Here is a 24276-nt window from a genome sequence, read left to right on the forward strand (position 1 = left end):
TCTCCAGGGGTCGCAGTTGCTTCCTCTGAGTTACCCATGATGATCCCTGGCACTGCCTTTGACATCCCCTGACTCAGAGGTGGCAAAATCAGTGCCTAGAATACAGGGTCACTGCATCCTAATGGGCATGGTTCATGGGTCCCGTCCACCAGTCGCGCGGGTGCCCTGTCGTGGATCCCTGTCCAATATGCCATTCCTTAAGACCTAAGAAGAGACAGGCACTCCTGGACAACGCTGTAACATATTTCTTTATTGCAGCAAAATAGCAATTAATGCATTTCGGCTCATCCAAGCCTTTAACAAGAATCATCATCAGATAGTTTCTGAGTACTGGGGAATAACAATTGTGCCATGGAGATTGGATCAGCTTTTTTCTCAGCTACTTGCAGTATTTTGGTGGAATACCCTCTTTCCCGAAATCTTTGATTCATCCGGGTTTTCTTTTTTTAGGGAATTCCACCTTTACATTACATGCCCTCTTAATGGACACAATTTCCATATAGGGAATACCATTAACTAGGCTCCTCAGGTTCACATTAAGAGGGCATGTAATACATCTCAAAGGAACAATTGTTAATCCCCAATACTTAGAAACAAACTGATGATGATTCTGTTTGTCTTAGCACTACATGACATATATAAGTTTGTTTATTGTTGTATATTTCTTATCACTTTCACTCATGATGTGTGCATGTTTTACTTGTGGCATTATGAGATTGAAGTGGAAAATAATTCCCTCATGCATGGATAGCTTATGCTTGTTGGAAGGGATTCTTCCATGTTCGTACTTGGTTGTATTTATTCTCTGTGGGTGATGGGGCTTATTATCTTGCAAAAGGCTATCACCACGAGCTGAAACACCACGATTGCTGTTTTGCTGTAATAATGAAATACATTTCATTGCTGTCCTGGAGTGTGTGTGTGTGCGTGTGTATGTGTGTTATCTACCAGCAGTCACCAGTAGGTAGTTATAGTTAGGACCATGTTTCCATTGAAAAATTATTTTTTGACTTGCCTACATCTTGGGCACCGTTTGATGAATCTTCACAAAATTCTAAATTTTCTAAAAATAAAAACGTGTTCCTGAGAATCTTGGTGTACATGGGAAGTTTCGGGGTGATCTGTCAAGTGGGGGCTGAGAAAAAGGGGGGGTAAAAACAGTGTGTTTGCCATTATATTTTAGACACAACTGCAGCCAAAACAGCTGGACGGAATTACACCAAATTTGGCAGAAGGGTAGTGTTGGATATGGCTTTTTGACAGGGTCATCCCCAAACGTTTTGCCTCCTTCCTCCTATTTTTTCTGACCTGTTCTTGTTGGCTTTTGAACTCTGGGCACTTTACCACTGCTAACCAGTGGTAAAGTGCATATGCTCTCTGTGTAAATTGTACTGTTGATTGGTTTATCCATGATTGGCTATTTAATTTACTTGTAAGACCCTAGTACAGTGCACTACATGTGCCTAGGGCCTGTAGATTAAATGCTACTAGTGGGCCTGCAGCACTGGTTGTGCCACCCACTTCAGTAGCCCCTTAACCTTGTCTCAGGCCTACCATTGCAAGGCCTGTGAGTGCAGTTTCACTACCACTTCGACTTGGCAGTTAAAAGTACTTGCCAAGCCTAAAACTCCCCTTTTTCTACATATAAGTCACCCCTAACGTGTCCCCTAGGTAACACCTAGAGCAAGGTGATGTGTGGGTAAAAGGCAGGACATGTACCTGTGTAGTTTATATGTCCTGGTGGTGTAAAACTCCTAAATTCGTTTTTACACTATTGTGAGGCCTGCTCCCTTCATAGGCTAACATTGGGGCTGCCCTCATACATTGTTGAAGTGGCAGCTGCTGATCTGAAAGGAGCAGGAAGGTCATATTTAGTGTGGCCAGAATAGTAATGCAAAATCCTGCTGACAGGTGAATTTGGATTTAATATTACTATTTTAGAAATGCCACTTTTAGAAAGTGAGCATTTCTCTGCACTTAAATCTTTCTGTGCCTTTCAATCCACGTCTGGCTAGGTTTAGTTGACAGCTCCTTGTGCATTCACTCAGACACACCCCAAACACAGGGTACTCAGCCTCACTTGCATACATCTGCATTTTGAATGGGTCTTCCTGGGCTGGGAGGGTGGAGGGCCTGCCCACACACAAAGGACTGCCACACCACCAACTGGGACCCTGGCAGACAGGATTGAACTAAAAGGGGACCTGGTGCATTTCTTAGCCACTCTTTGATGTCACCCCCAGTTCAAAGGCACAATTTAGTATAAAACAGGGCCTCTGCCCTACCTCATCAGACAATTGCTGGAGAAGAAACCTGAACCAGAACCTACATCCTGCCAAGAAGAACTGCCTGGCTGCTCAAAGGACTCACCTGTCTGCTTTCTACAAAGGACTGCTGCCTTGCTGTTGGCCTGCTGCCTTGCTGAACTCTGGTCTGGCTATAAAAGTGTTCTCCAGGGGCTTGGATAGAGCTTGCCTCCTGTTCCCTGAAGTCTCAGGACCAAAAAGACTTCTCTTTTTCATTTGGACTCTTCGTGCACCGATATTTTCGACGCACAGCTTGTTCCGTGGTGAAAAAGTCACTGCACGCCAATCCAGAAAGACGCCGCTTGATGCGACGCCTGCGGTGGGACTGGAACTTCGACGCACGGCCTGGCATGGACAACGCCGCCTGACTTCCAGAGGGGAAATCGACGCGACGCCTGCCGTGATAAAGAAAATTCCACGCACAGCCTCCCGGAACGACACGCAGCCGGATAACAAGCCGAAGAATCCACGCACAGACCCTGGGACATCTGGTAATCCCACGATCCATAGAAGGAAACGGTCCGCATGCCGGAAAACAACGCACGTCTTCCCCGAGTCAAAAATAACGACGCACGTCCGTGTGTGAAGGGGGCGCAACCGACGCACATACCATTTTTCCTCCTGTGGAATGACGCACGTCTCCCCGCGTGAAAAATAACAACGCAAGTCCGTGGTGAAGGGGTGTAACCGACACACACACCATTTTTCCACGCATCTCCTCTTCTGCGGCCCTCTGCAGAGATTTTCCACTCCAAACCAGATACTTTGAGCTTGAAAGAGACTTTGTTTGCTTTTTAAAGACTTAAGACACTTCATATCACTTTTTGGTGATAGCTTTACAAATTCATATTGCATCTTTAATCGTTTTGACCTGCAAATACCCAGATAAATATTATATATTTTTCTAAACAATGTGTGCTATATTATGTTATTGTATGATTTATTGCACAAATGCTTTACACATTGACTTCTAAGTTAAGCCTGACTGCTTGTGCAAAGCTACCAGAGGATGGGCACAGGATAATTTGGATTGTGTGTGACTTACCCTGACTAGAGTGAGGGTTCTTGCTTGGACAGAGGGTAACCTGACTGCCAACCAAAAGCCCCATTTCTAACAGGTAGATTTTGTTCCACGTATTGTGCTTTTTGTATATCTCTGGCCATGATAACTTCACTGATAATCATGAGCTTATGCAGAAATATGCAGAGCTCTGATTGGCTGCCAACACTTCAACCAGGAAGCGTTGGCAGCCATCTTGGGGCAGCCCTCCCACAGCCACAGGGACCACCACCTCCCTGGAGCCAAACCAATTACATGTCTTGGGGCCATGTGGCCACCTACAGCCCCATTGACCACCACCTCACTCAGGCTAAATATGAACAATGGATCGGGTCCATCACAGACCCCGGCACAAGGGACCACTACCTCTCATGGTGCCCAACTGTTGGAAAATGGGTTATTGGTAAGGGCAGGTAGGTACCTACACCTAGCAACAAGCCACTAACCTCCACTTAGGTCCAGTTAGGTCTCAGTAAATTAACCCCAGCTCAACCCTTGGTAGCTTGGCAACGAGCGTCAAGGCTTAACTTAGGAGACAGTGTGTGAAGCATTCAAATATCACAAAACAGTAATTAAATAAAACACAGGAAACAGTTTAAAAATCCAAAACCAATTTATAAACATAGTTTATATTTTTATCTTTAAAATGACACCAAAACGAGTAAAATCGGATAAAGGGAACCGGAGATATGAATTTTTAAAGAATTATTATTTTTCTAGCGCTTAGAAACAAAAAGCGCCAATCGGGTCATCTGGTTGCACCTCGACCGGGGCAAAGTCAAACTTTCAGGCCGACCGCGATGGACCCCTGCTCGGCTACAGGTCGCGGGAGGCCTCGGTTAAAAAGTTACCTTCTGACTTTGTCTTTATTTTGAAGATTTTCTTCAGCGGGACGAACCTGCCAGTCCTATCCGACCTCCTGGAGCCCTTCTCCGGATACGCGATGCTGGATTCCTCGGTGGAGATTTTTACCTTCGGACTTAGTCATTTTTTCGAGGTGAAAATCCTTCGACCGGGGTAAACCTGGATCTTGATCCGACGTCCATGGAGCCCTTCTCGGATACGATGGCTGGGAGGTCCCGGTCAACTTTTTACCTTCGGACTTAGGTGGTCATTCTGACCTCGGCGGTAAAAGGCGCCTACCGCCGGTCAGAAATCCTCCATAATCCCGCCGCGGTCGCGGAAACCCGCCACGGTCATTCTGACCCACAGAAGGCAAACCTCCGAAAATCCGACCGCCACAACAGACCGCCAGACCAGCGGTCGGCGGAAAGGTGGAGGTGACCAAACCTCCACCGCCACGCCAACAGAAATACGCCCATCCCATTACGACCCACGAATCCACGCGGCGGTCATTCAAACGCGGTATTCCATTGGCGGGACACACCGCCGCGGTCAGAATACACACAAACGAACAAAACTCAGCCACATTGGACGATTTGAATCCCACACACCTGATACACATACACACACCACTCCCACACACACAATACAATATAAAACACACACCCACATCACCCACAAACCCCTACGCTAAAAAATTCGTCAAGAAGGCAAGAGCGAGACACCAGCATCCAAAAAATAACAGCCACAGCCACTCAACACCATCACCCACACACTATCCACACACAAAACAACACACACACCACACTCAACTCACTTAAATACACATACTCCACCCCACACATCATACACACCACCCCATGGCACCCCAAAGACAACCCGCTTCACAGACGAAGAACTCAGGGTCATGGTGGAGGAAATCGTTCGGGTAGAGCCCCAGCTGTTCGGCACACAGATACAATACACCAGCATTGCCCGGAGGACGGAGCTATGGCAGAGGATTGTCGACAGGGTGAACGCAGTGGGACAGCACCCCAGAAATCGGGAAGACATCAGGAAGCGATGGAACGACCTACGGGGGAAGGTGCGTTCCATGGTATCCAGGCACAACATCGCCGTGCAGAAGACTGGCGGAGGACCCCCACCTCAACCCCCACAATTCACATCATGGGAGGAGGAAGTCTTGAACATCCTGCATCCTGACGGCCTCGCAGGAGTCGGCGGAGGAATGGATACTGGTAAGTTGAAGCTTCAATACTGCTTTCCCCCCACCTGCCTGCCAAATCAGACCCCAAACCTCACCCCCATCCTCGAACCCCACCCTCACCCCCACCCCCATCGTCACCCCCACCCTCACCCCCACCACCATCCTCACCCCCACCACCATCCACTCCCCCACCACCATCCTCACCCCCACCCCCAGCACACCTATTCCCCGCCAATGTCTCACCATCACAACCCACACATCCCAAAACCTATGCCTGCATGCGTCCACTAAGCATGGACACCCATCACCAAAGCATGCCCAATGCATATACACATCCCCCCCACAAGCCACCCTCACCAAAGCCCCCACACACGAATGCCAGCACTTGGGGACACGGGAACCCACAGATACACCCATATGCCACACATTGAAACTATAACCATACCTCTATACCCCTGCAGGACCCGACCGTCAACACACCGCGGCGGAGGGGCCAGAATTCTCCACACCCCCCACCCAAGAGGCCGTCAGCGATGACAGCAGCTCTGTCGACCTGGACACCGATGACCAGCCCGGACCATCGGGGACCTCTGGACAGTCGGTTCTCCTCACACAGGCCCAGGCCACTACAGACCCAAACCCCTCTGGGAACACCAGCACAGCTCCCACCCAGCGGGCCCATGCCTCTGTCTCCAGGGCGCGTCAATCTGCGGTGTGTCTACCACTACAGGGCACCCAGGATAACCCACCACCCCAACAACAACAGGGACCTGGGGGCAGTGGTAGTGGGCACACCGGCCAGGGGGCAGAGGCCCAGGGAAACAGGGGAACTCGGAGGGCAGCTGTGCGACAGGGGGGGGAGGAGAGGCCCAGGGAACCCACTCTCCACGAGGTCCTCACCACCATCATGGGAGCATACAACCGCTCCCAGGAGACGATGGCGACGGTACTGGCCCGGTTCCAGGAGATCCAGGTGCTGCAGGAGGAACACTATCGGGGGTACAGGGAGGACATCAGAGCCATCAACACCACCCTGGTTACCATGGTAGGGCTGCTGCAGGACCTCGTCAACAACAGGGCGGACACTGAACAACACCCAAGGGCCCCTGCCACTAGCCTGGACCAAGAACAGCCAACCACCTCCGCCGGCGCTAGTGGACAGGAGGCCCCCGCACAGCAGCAGCCCACCAGACCCCCACCTCCTGCAGGAGAAGAACCACCCCGCAAGAGGGCCCTGAGATCTCGCAAGAAGACAGAGTAGGATGTCAAGACCCCCGCCAGCAATGGATATCACCTGATGTCATCCCACTGTCCCACATAGTCACCCTGTCCATCCTTGAACTGCCCATGCTCCATCTCTCCACAGGCCTCTGGACAATGCACCTGTGTGACTGTTACTCTGGACTCTGCCATGGACATTCCTTCACCATAGCCCCCACCCACTTGAAACCACCCATCCCATTTTGAGCACTTCAATAAACACCTATTTTGCACCAAAATATCTGGAGTCTGGCTGTGATTTCAATAGATTGTAATTGACATGACAGTGCAAATATGTCCTTGTACATGGTGAAGTCAACAAACAGCTGCCACAAAGCTGTAGTCCATGGGGAAACGAAGCACAGGACTCGTAGTGGGGACCCCAGATCTGAAATAGGGAGGGAAAAGCCAAAACTCAGTCATCATACACTGGGGCAAATAGACAGGCAGCAGAGATGCTGGAGAGTAGTTAACTTTTAATAAATTATCTTTGAAATGTTACCTGTGTCCTATTGGAAGTACTGTTCAATGATTCTGTCCCTGTTGTCTGTTTCAGCCCCGTCGTCTTCCTCCTCGTCACTCTCCTCAGGTTCCACCGCTGCCACAACACCACCGTCTCGACCATCCTCCTGCAGGAAAGGCACCTGGCAGCGCAAAGCCAGGTTGTGAAGCATGCAGCAGGCCACGATGATGTGACACACCTTCTTAGGTGAGTACATTAGGGATCCACCTGTCATATGCAGGCACCTAAACCTGGCCTTTAGGAGGCCAAAGGTGCGTTCGATCACCCTCCTAGTACGCCCATGGGCCTCATTGTACCGTTCCTCTGCCCTGGTCCGGGGATTCCTTACTGGGGTCAGTAGCCACGACAGGTTGGGGTACCCAGAGTCCCCCACTAGCCATACACGGTGTCTCTGTAGCTGTTCCATCACGTAAGGGATGCTGCTATTCCTGAGGATGTAGGCGTCATGCACTGACCCTGGGAATTTGGCATTTACATGCGAGATGTACTGGTCAGCCAAACACACCACCTGGATGTTCATTGAATGGTAATTTTTTCTGTTCCTGTACACCTGCTCCCTGTCTCTTGGGGGAACCAAAGCCACATGGGTCCCATCAATGGCACCAATTACGTTGGGAATATGTCCAAGGGCGTAGAAATCACCCTTCACTGTAGCCAATTCGCCCACCTCAGGGAAAATGATGTAGTTCCTCACGGATTTCATCAGGGCAGACAACACTCTGGATAACACCTTCGAAAACATGGGCTGAGACATCCCAGAAGCAATTCCCACGGTTGTCTGAAATGACCCACTTGCCAAGAAATGTAGTACTGACATGACCTGCACCAGAGGGGGAATCCCTGTGGGTTGGCGGATGGGGGACATCAGGTCGGGCTCCAGCTGGGCACACAGTTCATGGATAGTGGCACGGTTAAGACGGTAGGTCAGGATAATGTGGCGTTCTTCCATTGTCGACAGGTCCACCAGCGGTCGGTACACGGGAGGATTCATCCGTCTCCTCGCCCAACCCAGCGGACGGTGCCTAGGAAGGACAACATGGAGCACACAGTCAAGCAACCCACAGGTACGTACTCACAGCTAGCACAGTATACGATTCTCTATGCAGTGAATGGCGTGTCTGAGTGGCTATGCAAGGCCTAGGCCTGTGTGACGCAGTTGAAATTGAGCCATGTGGGCCCTGGAAATGGCGGCTGCCTGACCTGTGAAGTGTGACAATGGGATGTGAGGTCAATGCGCTGGCGTGGCACACCGCGGCGGGCGGCGGGCGAAGACCGCGGCGCGAAGCCGCATTGGTTAACATTGAAGCCTATGGGTTTCAGGAGCCAATGGCGAAGGGCGCCGGCGGTGGCGGGATGCACCGCCGCGGTACGCACCGCCGCGGACGTGACCGCCATTTTCTATCTACTTATCCACTTGCGACTTGAACTTTCACAGGAGAGGACCTATACTGCAAGTGTTGCTGTGACCTCGGTCTGGAAGGGACAATGGCTGCTGCGCCTGGGGAAAGGGCCCCTGCCTTCACTGGAGAGGAGTTGGAGAAACTTGTGGATGGGGTCCTCCCCCAGTATGCGCTACTCTACGGTCCTCCAGACCAACATGTGAGTTTAATTCAATATGGATTTGGGGCCACTGGCTGGCTTGGGGGCCTGGCGGGGGGCCTGGCGGGGATGGGGGGCATGTTGGGCCTGGCGGGGGGCCTGGCGGGGTTGGGGGGCATGTTGGGCCTGGCGGGGGGCATGGCGGGGATGGGGGGCATGTTGGGCCTGGCGGGGGCATGGCGGGGGGCCTGGCGGGGATGGGGGGCATGTTGGGCCTGGCGGGGGGCCTGGCGGGGATGGGGGGCATGTTGGGCATAGCGGGGGCATGGCGGGGGGCCTGGCGGGGATGGAGGGCATGTTGGGCCTGGCGGGCGGCCTGGCGGGGATGGGGGCATGTTGGGCCTGGCGGGGGCATGGCGGGGGGCCTGGCGGGGATGGGGGGCATGTTGGGCCTGGCGGGGGGCCTGGCGGGGGGCCTGGCGGGGATGGGGGGCATGTTGGGCCTGGCGGGGGGCATGGCGGGGGGCCTGGCGGGGATGGGGGGCATGTTGGGCCTGGCGGGGGGCCTGGCGGGGATGGGGGGCATGTTGGGCATGGCGGGGGGCATGGCGGGGGGCCTGGCGGGGATGGGGGGCATGTTGGGCCTGGCGGGGGGCCTGGTGGGGATGGGGGGCATGTTGGGCCTGGCGGGGGGCATGGCGGGGGGCCTGGCGGGGATGGGGGGCATGTTGGGCCTGGCGGGGGGCCTGGCGGGGATGGGGGGCATGTTGGGCCTGGCGGGGGGCATGGCTGGGGGCCTGGCGGGGATGGGGGGCATGTTGGGCCTGGCGGGGGCATGGCGGGGGGCCTGGCGGGGATGGGGGGGCATGTTGGGCCTGGCGGGGGGCCTGGCGGGGGGCCTGGCGGGGATGGGGGGCATGTTGGGCCTGGCGGGGGGCATGGCGGGGGGCCTGGTGGGGATGGGGGGCATGTTGGGCCTGGCGGGGGGCCTGGCGGGGATGGGGGGCATGTTGGGCCTGGCGGGGGGCCTGGCGGGGATGGGGGGCATGTTGGGCCTGGCGGGGGGCATGGCGGGGGGCCTGGCGGGGATGGGGGGCATGTTGGGCCTGGCGGGGGGCCTGGCGGGGATGGGGGGCATGTTGGGCATGGCGGGGGGCATGGCGGGGGGCCTGGCGGGGATGGGGGGCATGTTGGGCCTGGCGGGGGGCCTGGCGGGGATGGGGGGCATGTTGGGCATGGCGGGGGGCATGGCGGGGGGCCTGGCGGGGATGGGGGGCATGTTGGGCCTGGCGGGGGGCCTGGCGGGGGGCCTGGCGGGGATGGGGGGCATGTTGGGCCTGGCGGGGGGCCTGGCGGGGATGGGGGGCATGTTGGGCCTGGCGGGGGCATGGCGGGGGGCCTGGCGGGGATGGGGGGCATGTTGGGCCTGGCGGGGGGCCTGGCGGGGATGGGGGGCATGTTGGGCATGGCGGGGGGCCTGGCGGATATGGGGGGCATGTTGGGCCTGGCGGGGGCATGGCGGGGGGCCTGGCGGGGATGGGGGGCATGTTGGGCCTGGCGGGGGGCCTGGCAGGGATGGGGGGCATGTTGGGCATGGCGGGGGGCCTGGCGGGGATGGGGGGCATGTTGGGCCTGGCGGGGGGCATGGCGGGGGGCCTGGCGGGGATGGGGGGCATGTTGGGCCTGGCGGGGATGGGGGGCATGTTGGGCCTGGCGGGGGGCATGGCGGGGGGCCTGGCGGGGATGGGGGGCATGTTGGGCCTGGCGGGGGGCCTGGCGGGGATGGGGGGCATGTTGGGCCTGGCGGGGGGCCTGGCGGGGATGGGGGGCATGTTGGGCCTGGCGGGGGCATGGCGGGGGGCCTGGCGGGGATGGGGGGCATGTTGGGCCTGGCGGGGGGCCTGGCGGGGATGGGGGGCATGTTGGGCATGGCGGGGGGCCTGGCGGGGATGGGGGGCATGTTGGGCCTGGCGGGGGGCATGACGGGGGGCCTGGCGGGGATGGGGGGCATGTTGGGCCTGGCGGGGGGCCTGGCGGGGATGGGGGGCATGTTGGGCCTGGCGGGGGGCATGGCGGGGATGGGGGGCATGTTGGGCATGGCGGGGGGCATGGCGGGGGGCCTGGCGGGGATGGGGGGCATGTTGGGCCACTGGAAAGGAAAATGCTGAGAAACTTGAACGTGGTATTTCTCCCTCCCTGTACGTGTCACATAGGTCCGCGCCCATGAGAAGATCGGGATTTGGCGTGCCATCGCCAAGGAAGTCCGGGCCCTGGGGGTCCACCATCGACGGGGCACCCACTGCCGCAAGAGGTGGGAGGACATCCGCCGCGGGACCAAGAAGACCGCCGAGTCTCTGCTGGGGATGGCCTTCCAACGTAGGCGGGGTGCCTGCCGTCAACTGAGCCCCCTGATGTTCCGGATCCTGGCGGTGGCCTACCCTGAATTGGATGGGCGCGTGAGGGCAGCACAGCAGACACAAGGGGGTGAGTACAAGCATTATCTACTCTGTTGTCGCGCAGTGGAGGTGTCTGGGTGGGGGAGGAGGGCTGGGGTTCCCCCTAGGCCAGGGCGATATCTGTAGGCTGGGCACCCCCGTAAGCCCCTGTGTCCCCAGCCACCACCCTCAGTAGTTTGTCAGTACAGCCATCCCTGGGCCGTGTCATCCATGGGTGCAGTTGTCAACTCTAGGCGTGTAGGGCATGTTCCACGGAATGCGTAGCGTACCCCAAGTGCGCAACTTAGTGCAGGGGGCATCTGTGTCTGTCATGTCCGCAAACTGTACCGGAGATCCATGTACTCAATATCCCTTTATTTCTCTCTCCCCCCCCCTTTTTGTTTGTCTTTCTGTGCTTGTGTGCATCAGCATCATCAGGCGGAGGAGAAGTGGCATCGGGGCAGGAGGGAGCTGCATCTCACATGGCCCAGGAGGGCCATACCACAGAGTCAGACTGGACCAGTGAGACGGAGGGCGAGGGGAGCTCCACGACGGGGACAACTGGACCCTGCAGCGACACGGACACGTCCTCGGAAGGGGGCTCCCTTGCGGGGGTGGCACCATCCGTGCCCCCCGCCATTACAGGTACAGCCGCCACTCAGCGCACCATCTCCGCCCTCCCAGCAGCCCCTCAGCATTCGCCCCGTGCCCGCTCTGCCAGGAAGCCGGGCATCTCCTTCGCCCCAGGCACCTCAGGCCCTGCCCCTGTTACCCCCGCTGCCCTCAGTGAGGAGGTCATTGACCTCCTCCGAACGCTCATTGTTGGGCAGACTACCCTTTTGAATGCCATCCAGGGGGTGGAGAGGGAGGTTCATCGCAGCAATGCGTACCTGGAGGGCATTCATTCGGGTCAGGCTGCCCATCAGCGATCGTTCCAGGCTCTGGCCTCAGCACTGACGGCAGCCATTGTCCCTGTCTCCTGCCTGCCTCTACTAACTCCCTCCTCCCAGTCTCCTGTTCCTCTGCCTGTCCCACCCACACCATCAGACTAGCCTGCACACACCTCAACACCCAAGAGAAGCTCATCCAAACATAAGCACCACAGATCACGCAGACATTCACACACGCAACATTCCGATGCAGACATTACCACCTCTGTGACCCCCACCTCCTCGTCTCCCTCCTCCCTCCCTGTGACGTCTACACTCACACCTCCATTCACCTCACCATCAGCCAGTGTTTCCATCACCAGCACACCCTCCACTCCAGTCCGCACACGTGCAGTCACCACCCCCACTGCCATTTACACGTCCCCTGTGTCCTCTCCCACTGTGTCTGTCACCCCCTCTTCCACAACACACAAACGCAGCCACCCACCCACCCAACAGCCATCCACCTCACGACAGCCTATCCCTCCTGCACCTGCACCCAAAGACAGCAAACGTGACTCACCTACAACCACATCCTCTCCCTCCACTCCCATTCCCACTGTACCTACCACTCTCCATTGTCCCAAGAAGCTCTTCCTCGCCACTACTAACTTCTTTCCTGACCCTGAGCCCCCCCCTCCTTCTCGTCGGGGTAAGAAGAGCACCTCAGCCACCACCAGCCCTGCATCCCCCTTGACAAGGGTGCAGGGGTATTGGAGCCCGCCAGCCCGCATGTCTGGATCTTCGCCCAGCAGCAAGGGGACAGCCAGCCCACCCCTTGGGAAGAGGAGCAGAAGGCGGAAGGGTCGCCGCAGGAGCCCGCCTTCTACATCCCCCCCGGACACCACCCAGAGACAGTCACCAGCCACAGCTCCAAAGGGAGGAAAGGGCCACAGGCCCACGACTAAGGAGGGCAAGGGCAGCAAGTCAGAGAGGTCAGGCAGCAGGCCTGCTGCCCAGGAGGAGCCCACAACCCCCATAGCCGCTGCCCCGGGAGGAACCGGCACAGCTGCCCCGGGAGAGCCCACCACCCCCATAGCCGCTGCCCAGGGAGGACCCAGCCCAGCTGGCCAGGAGGGCCCCACCACCCACAGCCCAGGTGGGCAGTGAAGGAGCACCATCCCCGCTGCCCAGGAGGGCACCACCAGGCAATTAGCAGTTGGCCATAGACCGTCCGCCGTCTCAAGAACCGCTGAACTGGGCCCCGCCGTCTCAAGAACCGCTGAACTGGGCCCTTCAGGGCAAGAACCGCTGAACTGGGCCCTTCAGGGCAAGAACCGCTGAACTGGGCCCCGCCGTCTCAAGCACCGCTCCGCTGGGCCCCGCCGTCTCAAGAACCGCTGAACTGGGCCCCGCCGTCTCAAGAACCGCTGAACTGGGCCCCGCCGTCTCAAGAACCGCTGAACTGGGCCCTTCAGGGCAAGAACCGCTGAACTGGGCCCCGCCGTCTCAAGAACCGCTGAACTGGGCCCTTCAAGGCAAGGAGCGCTGAACTGGGCCCCGCCGTCTCAAGAACCGCTGAACTGGGCCCCGCCGTCTCAAGAACCGCTGAACTGGGCCCCGCTGTCTCAAGAACCGCTGAACTGGGCCCCGCCGTCTCAAGCACCGCTCCGCTGGGCCCCGCCGTCTCATGCACCGCTCCGCTGGGCCCCGCCGTCTCAAGAACCGCTGAACTGGGCCCTTCAAGGCAAGGAGCGCTGAACTGGGCCCCGCCGTCTCAAGAACCGCTGAACTGGGCCCCGCCGTCTCAAGAACCGCTGAACTGGGCCCCGCCGTCTCAAGAACCGCTGAACTGGGCCCCGCCGTCTCAAGAACCGCTGAACTGGGCCCCGCCGTCTCAAGAACCGCTGAACTGGGCCCTTCAGGGCAAGAACCGCTGAACTGGGCCCTGCCGTATCAAGAACCGCTGAACTGGGCCCTTCAGGGCAAGAACCGCTGAACTGGGCCCCGCCGTCTCAAGAACCGCTGAACTGGGCCCTTCAGGGCAAGAACCGCTGGCCCTTTGGCAGACGTGGCAGGGCAGGATCTATCTCGGGCAGGGCTGCAGGATGTCCTCTGGCCAACTTGCCTCCTCCAGTGGCAGTGGGGTCTGTTATGGACTGTATGGACTGTGGCTTTGCTCTCCCCAGGATGGCCCAGTGGGCAGGCCACCCACTGTATGGACTGTATGGACTGTGGCGTTGCTCTCCCCAGGATGGCCCAGTGGGCAGGCCACCCACTGTATGGACTGTATGGACTGTGGCTTTGCTCTCCCCAGGATGGCCCAGTGGGCAGGCCACCCACTGTATGGACTGTATGGACTGTGGCTTTGCTCTCCCCAGGATGGCCCAGTGGGCAGGCCACCCACTGTATGGACTGTATGGACTGTGGCTTTGCTCTCCCCAGGATGGCCCAGTGGGCAGGCCACCCACTGTATGGACTGTATGGACTGTGGCTTTGCTCTCCCCAGGATGGCCCAGTGGGCAGGCCACCCACTGTATGGACTGTATGGACTGTGGCTTTGCTCTCCCCAGGATGGCCCAGTGGGCAGGCCACCCACTGTATGGACTGTATGGACTGTGGCTTTGCTCTCCCCAGGATGGCCCAGTGGGCAGGCCACCCACTGTATGGACTGTTTGGACTGTGGCTTTGCTCTCCCCAGGATGGCCCAGTGGGCAGGCCACCCACTGTATGGACTGTTTGGACTGTGGCTTTGCTCTCCCCAGGATGGGCCAGTGGTCATGGAGTCCCCTCGTGGATCTGGCGTCGTGTACTCAAGTGGCTGAGGTGCCCCCCCTTCCCTTCCCCCTGAGGTGCCTGTCCTATTTTCTTTCTGATGCCCCTGCAGTGTTCTCTCCGTGGAGTTCTTGTCGTGGGACTGGGCCTTGCCCCTTTGCACAGGACCCCTGTGATCCACGGACAGTGGTTGGACTACATTTAGTAGCTGTATATATTTTGTACATAGTTTATTTATTAATTGGGATTACTGGTGTACATATTTCAATATATCTGCCCGTTTATGATCTCTTCTTTTGGTCTTTGCATTATTTCGGAGGGGGGTGGCTTGTGGGTTGTGACAGTGATCTGTGGGAATGCATTGATGTGTGTGTTGTAGTGGGTGTGGGTGGGTGGGTGTGTGCCGGTAATCTTTTCCCTCCCCTGTGTCGTAGGTGCAGTACTCACCGATGTCTTCCGCGCCGCCGGGCGTGCTCCTGGTATATGAGCAGGAATAGGAGTGCGGGGATGACCTGCAACTCTGGCTCCATACTGCCGGAATCTCGCGTGGAGTGCGTAGAGGTGAGCGTTTTCTCGTTCGTAGTCTGTTTCCGCCGTGTTCTTATCGGCGGTGCTCCCGCCCCGGAAAAGGTGGCAGATTGGTGGGTCGTAATAGGGTGGGCGGTACATTGTCTGCCGCCGGGCTGTTGGCGGGAACCGCCGCGCTGTTTGTTTGTACCGCTGTGGCGGTCGGAGTGTTAAGTTGGCGGGCTGTGTTGGCGGTTCCCGCCAGGGTCAGAATTGCATATTTTAGACCGCCGGCCTGTTGGCGGCTTGGCCGCCGCTTTATCACCGACCGCCAGGGTCAGAATGAGGGCCTTAGTCTCTTTTTCGGAGATTTTTCTTTACCGGGACGAACCACCAAATCAGGCCGGGTCGCGGTTGAGGCAAGCCGGCTAGAATTTCCGCGGCGGGTCGGTCCCTCTATGGAGCTTTTTTCTACAAAAATTCTCAAATCTTCTCCAAACTTCTGGGGCTTCACCCAGATGTTCTTTTAAGGTTCTTTTGGGGTCCACAGCTCACCCCAAGGATCCAGAAGTTCTGAGATGGTCCTTGGGGGGTGCGGACTACCACTCCCAGAATGCACCTGGCGCAAACTCCTTTTTGGCCACTGGACAGTGGTCAGCTGGTCACTTTCTTCAGGAGTTGGTGCAGGGGACTCTGGATAGCAATTTTTCACCTGTAGCAAACAGGGAGTCCCTCCTTGAACCAGTTGAAGCCAGGCAAAGTCCTTCTTGTGGTGAAGCCCAAGTGTGCAGCTGGTGCAGTTCTTCTGAGTGCAGGTTCCAGGTGCAGGCCAGGGGTCCAGCAGGGCAGTCCTTCTTCTCCTTTAGTTCTTTTCTTGTTGAATTCTGGTGGGGATCTGAGGTGTGGGTGCAGGTCTGCCAGTTTTATCCTTGCTCCTGGGTGAAAAGCAGGGGGGTCCTGGTTCTCCAATCAGGTACAGGGTCGTCCCCCTGTGATGACCACTTCCTGGGAAGTGTGGCAAAAATCCATCCCAGAAGGCAACATTCTCTAAAAATCCAACATGGCTGAATCTGATTTTTGGAGGTTACATCTGGCTGAGCCCACCCACTGGTGTGGCTAAAAATCATAAACACACCCCTCTCCTGCCCTCTCCTAATCTAATCAAGGGGGCACCTAGTTGTCTGGGGTTGCAGGATGTGGCGGTGTTGCTGGTTGCTCAAAATGTCCTTCTCTGCCTTTGAAGACCAGTTTGGCAGCCCTCCCCCTTCCTGCCTCACCATCTGCTGAGGGGAGATTCTCTCCCACAAGCACATTCCTTTGTGTGAAGCCAGGCCACTTCACACCTCATCAAGGCAGCTTGGCTAAGCTGCTGCAGGCTGGCCAATCAGAGCACAGCAGCAAAAACAATGCAGGGCTGAAATTGGCAACTTTTTAGGTAAAGTCTAAAACTTTTTACCTGAACAAGTTATATTAAATCCAACAACTGGAAGTTGTGGGATTTATTACAACAATTAATTTGATACCAAATTCTTGGTATGCAACATTTAAGGAGACTTTAAAATTTAAAATAAAGTCTCCCCATTCTAGCCTATGAAGGCCATTTACTTCAATGAGGGAAAAACGAATTTGGCTGTTTTTACCTCACCAGGGTTTATAAATCTATTTTTATAAAGTCCCTGCTTATAGTTACATGGCACCCAGCCCTAGGGGCACATAGGGCACACCTTAGGGGTGACTTATATGTAAAAATAAGGTAGTTTAAGACTTTGGAAGTACTTTTAATTCCAAAGTCGAATTTGCATATAACTTTAATTTAAAAGCAGCCAGCAAGGCAGGCCTGCCTTTAAAATGACACTGGGCACCTCAGTAGTGCACCTATGGGTGCACCACCTATGCTGTGGTCCCTAAACCTACATGCCCTACCATATACTAGGGACTTATAGGTAGGTTAACTTAGCCAATTATAATTAGCCTAATTTGCATATTGATTTTACACAGAGCACAGGCCCTGGGACTGGTTAGCAGTACCCAGGGCACCATCACAGTCAGGAAAACACCAGCATAAAGTTGAAAATGGGGGCAAAAAGTTAGGGGGCCTCTGCCATCAGCCCTGTTTTCTCACACCAACCCTGAGACATAGCTGTTTGCTCTGACTTGGTAGGAGCTTTGACAGCTCCCGCAAAGTCAGAGCAATCACTCCGGGTTCCAGCAAGTGAAATTGCTTGTTTGGATCAGAGGTTTCTCCTCTTTTTCCCTACATGCAGAGATGCAAGCAGGGAAACAGAGGAAAATAATGCTTTCAAAGAGAAGGAGCTGCAGCTTTAGCATTTCCCTCTCTGCGACAGTAATCTCGCCGCCCACAGGATGTGTGGAGTTGGCTTGGACTGTGGGGCCTCTGGCTCCCACCTGTGGTCCCCTGCCATTTTGAGTTGGTGCCCGGGTGGCACCCAGGTGAATTGACCAGCCCCTGGGGGATAAGGTCCGCTGGGCTAAGATTGACCTGGGGAGGTGGGACATGCAGCCCGCATCTCCAAAAAATAATGTAAATGTTTAGGACGAGGCATGGGGGATAGGGCCCCGGGGACAGATCGGCCTGGAGAGGGGGCTACACGCCCCCCTCCCCAAGAAAATAAATATTAAAGCCATGCCCTGGGGGGGTCCCTGGGGCCAAAGTCAGCTTGGGAGGGGGACCATGTGGTCCCCCTCAACCCCCAACAAAACTTTGAAGGTTGGGCCCCAGGGTTGGGGTCCCTGGGGCCAAAATCAGCCCAGAGAGAGGGGCCACATGGGCACCCCCCCAAAAAATAATAATTAGAGGGCCGGCCCTGGAGGCCCTGGAGCAGAAATCAGCTGGGGGAGGGGGCCGCACGGACCTGCAGCCAACTCCTGCTGTGCATGGCCAAAAGCTTGGAGCAGCATGGGGTTGGGTGGTTGTGGGCGTTGTCCACAGAGCTGGCCAGAGGCTAGACCCTGCAGCCAACCCCACCGTGCACAGCCAAAGGTTGGGCGCAGTGCAAGTTTGGGTGGTTAAAGGGGGTTGGCTGCACGGCCTGGCAGTGGTTGGATTAACGTGTAGTAATGAAAATTACTTTACGTTAAACAAACCATAGAAATTTACTGAAAAATACAAAGGTTACAGGATGTTTAGTTAGGAAAAATAATTTTAAAAAATGTAGAAATTCACTTAAATACACCAAAGGTTACAGGGACGTTATAGTTAGGCTCACATTTTAAACGTACAAAACAATAGAAATTAACCGGTTATAGTTAGAGTTATCTATATCTCATACACTTGCCATGCACTGATAATTACCCCACAAATTTTGGCCTCATGACATCTTTGATAACATTGTTGATAATATCAATGTAATATTTGCAGTAAAACGTTTGACAAAAACTGTGCAAGGTGGGCGCGTGCAAGTTATAGATACCTTAGGGCATGAGTTATGGTTACTTGAGATAACTCTAACAGGTGAAATTCTATGGTTTTGTACATTTAAAATGTGATCCTAAATCTTTGTTTTTTCAGTGAATATATATATGTATGTATATATATATATATATATATATATATATATATATATATATATATATATATTTCGTACACAAGTCCCGGAATGCAGGTGCACAACACAGCGGTCCCGGGTGGCCTCCGAGAGGCCCTAATATAACGTTCAACACTCCCTTCAATACCAGGAGAACCAGGATACCTCCATTGTGAAAGTTCAGTTTATTTCAGCACAAAAATCCAACGCGTTTCGGCAACAGCCTTACTCATGGATCCATGAGTAAGGCTGTTGCCGAAACGCGTTGGATTTTTGTGCTGAAATAAACTCAACATTCACAATGGAGGTGTCCTGGTTCTCCTGGTATTGAAGGGAGTGTTGAACGTTATATATATATATATATATATGTATATATATTTATAAATATATATATATATATATAGAGAGAGAGAGCGAGAGAGAGATGGCTATAGATATATAAATAAATAGATAGAGTTAGGCTAAGCTTTCCTACATCGTAATAAAGTTATATGTTTTAGATTCAACTCCCTAGACAAGTAAAGCAATGTTTTCTTTGCTGACGATGTACATGCTATATTTGCCAAAGGCTAGAAGAAAACCTAGTCATTACAAGGAGCGGGTAGCTTTAATAAATTAAACGACTGCCCATGAGTACAAATCACTAAAATAATATTTGCAGCTCATTTAACATGAGAGATGGGGCAAGTCGGTTTACTGTAGCATGTAATAATAGTATATTAGACGGTTCAGTGTCTACCTACTTTATGACATAAAATTAAAGGCTGCAGTTTCATATCAATTTTATTGTAAATAAATGGTAGAAGAACCTTTGTTTATGACTTGTGATTGCAAAACGTTTGGAGACTTTCTCTGGCCTGTTGACACTCAAGACACTGTGGGGAAACATGGTAGTAAAAATAATTTCCAACTCAAGCCTCAATTACGAAAGGCCTGGTTAATTGGATACTGTGTGGTAACTCCTGTTAATGTGGCCCTTTGTGCTGACAAGAATGCCCCATGAATAACGGTGCATATAGATTGCAGTGTACAAAGTACCAAAATCCACATGCTGTTCCCTATTTTACAGGGCACATCTTGTAATAGGTAATAATTATCACACCTCTAAATTAAAATCCTCATAATATCGTATTTTAAAAGGTGTTATTTTTTTGCATCCCCAGTCCAGCCATTCATAAGATGGTTATTTTAGTGGTGTATTCACACGCCTTGAAGCCCGACACTGTGCGCTTCACTGTTCTCTCTGAAAGAGATGGATTTTTGAGATTTAGGCGATCATGTAACAGAAATGGGTCATTCTCGGAATTTTTTAACAGTGTATATGAAATGTGGCAATGCCTTCCATGAATAAAGCATTTCCTCTCATAACCCGAGGGTGCTTACCCACGAAGCAAAATCCGCAAGGATGTACAAGATGACATCAATTATGAGCATTGCATGGCCCCTGTGTAACCAATAAACATGTATTATAGATGTGAAAGCATCATGAATGAAAGGCTGATTCCACAGTTTACATTGAGGGCTGGATGCTGGAAGGTGGTTTCTAGATACTTGTCGTAATTTTTCCAGCTATAAATCAGTAAACGGGCGAGACACGCTCTTCTGTAGGAGCTATCGCAGAGCACTGTATTCTTTGCAAGATGTAACCAGACAACATGGTCATACATGCTCGATGCATATTGATGCTGTGGGAGATAGGTTGAAAACCAGAAGGCTACACTAAGTGCTTTCAACCTCTGAGTAGTCCGGTTGAGTTAACATTACTATTTTCCTGAAAGGCACAGCAGTTTGGCCACGTACATTGGTATTCAAACAGCAAGCTTACAAAAATGTAAAGCAAGCTATATATCTGCACTAGAATGACGAGTTACTTTATACATGTATACATATCTGTAGCTTAAACATTTTGCTCTCCTATATCATGGCCGACAAAAAAATATGTTTAATTTCATTGAAGATGTAGTAGTTGTGCTCTACACTGTACAGTGGTGACTGGCAACCTCAAATAGTGGTGGGGCTCAAACTCCAGTGAGTGAACCTAAGTTCTTCTCAGAGAGTTCAGGGGATTCCTCACACAGCTCAACAATGCTCTTGTCATTGCAGCACAATGTAAAAGCAGCAAGTGCAACTTTAGGGTGTGAGCAGGAGGGAAGGCACAGAGGATGGTAGGAGTTGGTGGTAGGAGGTCTGCTATTTTTAGAATTTGGGTGGGGAAGGGCATACACAGATGCTTGTGGGGGTGATTGACAAGAGTCTTGGTATTCTTTCACTTTGTGTGGGAGGTACATGTAGTCGGGGGTACTGGTATGTGGCAGGAGGCTAGGCTTTTGTTTTATATTTCAGGGGGAAGTAAGCATAAATGTTGATGGTGGTCTGTGAGAGTGGAAGAATGTCAGATGTCTTTTCTTAATTTTGGTCGGGAAAGAGTAGGAATCACTAGCGGATGTTGGGGTGGGACTGAGGACACCAAGGGGCATATTTATTAGCCCTTGTGCCACCTTGGGGCAGATTAGCAGCATTTTATTCACACAAATGTGATGTTTGGTTGGCAAAAATGCTGTGCCATATTTACAAAGTGGCACAATGCATGCATTGTACCACTTGTAAATCCTTGCGCCACATTATGCCTGCCCCAGGCATAATGTATGCAAGGGGGACATTCCAGTGCAAGAAGGCCCACACAAATATTGCAGTGCAATCTATTAGATTCCACTCTGCCATTTTTAGCATCATTTTTAACACCTGCCTAAGGCAGGCATTAAAATGACGCTTCCATTGTTTTCAATTGGCCTCATTTCACTTTGCAGGATTAGCGTCAAAATGTTTGGCGCTAATCCTGCAAACTGTCAAACTAGCATCAACATTTTTGAAGCTAGTTCCCTAATGAGTGCCATGGTACACTGTATCCTAAATATGGGGCACACATGGTAAAGTTAGGGAAGCGCAATGGGGAGCAAGAAAAGTGGTGCATCATGACATGATGCGCCATTTTTCATAAATCTGTCTCCACGTATATAAAAAGACTGGGTTGCTATCACTCCCCAATGGTGGCTACTGAATGCAAGGGCATATGATATGACAGGCATGCATCATATAAAATTAGGACAGGTAACAATGATTGATGTTTTCATCTCAGTTCTCTGAATAACATCATAAACATCTCAAGCTTTTGACCAGTCTGTTTGATGTCACTCAGATTTCCTTGGTGAAAATCAGCCCTTATTTTGCATAGCTAACATATAAATGGATTATTATGAGTACTGGGTTCAGGATTGGGTTATTTGCTGATGAGACACCAGAGAAGTTAAAAGTGAGTGTAAACCTGATGCACAGGTTTGTGCTATTTCTCCAACTCCATGGGTGTCCTTATACTAGATGTTGCCTAATTCCAGAAGTTGACTTAGAGTCTCCCTGAGCTTTGCTTTCCTCTCCATGATCCATAGACCTCCACTGAGCTGAAGGAGGCCATTACTCAACAGCTGCCTCTCCTGAATTCTGTGAGTCTTTGCAGACCCAGAAAAAGCTGGGCATTTCTTATGATTGTAGATCAAACAGAATCGTTATCAGCATGGCATTAGCTCCTTCTTTTCAAAAAAGCATTTCCAACTAGTACTAGGAGAAGGTGAAAATGCCCTAAGATTGGAGAAGAAGGTGGGGGGATGCCAAAATTATGTCACATTGAGATAAATGCTCACTGCTGGTAAATATGGGTTTAATCTGGAGATAAATAATTGAAATATCTGAATGCCAATTGACTGTGTCTTCCTTCTGAAGTCACTAAATTAATTTTCATTCCATTGACAATAGTAATACACTTTATATTGAGCACATTGCTATAGCCATAGTAAGCACTTCTTGAAAAGAAGCAAATATAATGACAGAAATGGTGGAGCCAAACCATGCATTATGGTGGTGACAGAGGCATAACCCTAGGATTGTTTTTAATACACAAGGATGAAAGCGAGTATGAGAGAGGTTGTGGTGTGCATTTGGTGTGTTACTCCTCCATGACACCAACCCTGCACCTCAAACCATGGAATCTTCTAATAGCTAAATGTTTAAGGAATGATCATAAACAATACACAATTGTTTAGATGGGATGACAATTAAAATCAAGGGGATTTCCACTTTGAGGTTCCAAATGACAACAAAAGTAATTCAAGCATTTCTCTTTTTGTCTGTGATGTCACGTACAACTGTTCTTTAGAAATTGGAGAGGAAGAGTACATGCACACCCAAATCATATACAAAACGTAACAAGTTGATTTGGGGGGGTGCCATGTAGCCCCGTGTTACTAGTTTCACACCCATGGCTTCCTTAGAATTGGCATAGGGCCACACATGGAACAAATGACGACCTCCCTGCTCATTAGTGATGCACAGGCAAATACTGCAGCATGCCTGTTTGATGGCTACTTTGTCAATGATAGCTGCTGTCCCTAGGCTGCAACAGGTTCTCTGCCCCTGTGATGATGGGCACCTTCTGAGGACAAATAGTACATTGAGAAACAGCAGCAGTCCTTCTGGATAAGCTTTGATATCAACCCTCCCTCTCAGGCAATGCTGAACTAAATGCCATCCAGAATTAATCCAAAAGGACCCAACAATCATTCTTAAACTGCACATGGAATTGTGGTATAATATGTCCACCATGTGTACATGCACTTTACAAATACACTGGATGACACGCCTTAAAACTGCCACACTATACCACCACCACTTAATTTCAGCACCCCAGGAAATTGACAGTAACTCCATGCCAGTGAAGGTCACAGAGCCGATTCTGGACCTGGCATTACCATGGGGAGTCCTAAGCATTAGCACACATGCTAGATTAGTGTATTTGCTAGGTCAATAAAAGGTCAGGATACCAGTTTCATATGTAGTCAATTTACCCATAACAAGGGTACACTCCTGTTTATAATTAAGTGGGCATTCAAATGCCCATGCTGGATCTGACTAATTGGTACCTTGCTCCACCATTGGAGAAGTATGTTCAAGGGATTGTCTAATCCAGTGGGACAGTCCATCTTCATTACAGTGCTGCATCACAGCTTTATGTTCTACACTGAGATCTAGGCCTTGAAATGGGATAGACCATACCTCCAACCTGGGATTCTCACTGTTAATTGCCACCAACTTCTTGAATGGTTTGTGATCTGCCTGGACCACAAATGTGGCATCAGTAAGGCTGGAACATGGTTAGAGTCCCCACTATCAAAAAGCATTCTTTCTAAACTGAAGCTCATTTCTGTTTTCAAGGCAGGAGTGTAGAACTGATCAATGCCACATGTTGCTCACCAGTCTTGTCATTGAGCTTAGCCACTATAGCTCCAACTTCTTTGTCTGAAGCATCAATGAGTACAATAAAAGGCTGAACATAGTCAAGTTCCATTAGCACAGGAGA

The sequence above is a fragment of the Pleurodeles waltl genome, chromosome 8, assembly GCF_031143425.1.
Source record: "Pleurodeles waltl isolate 20211129_DDA chromosome 8, aPleWal1.hap1.20221129, whole genome shotgun sequence".
Taxonomy (NCBI): Eukaryota; Metazoa; Chordata; class Amphibia; order Caudata; family Salamandridae; genus Pleurodeles; species Pleurodeles waltl.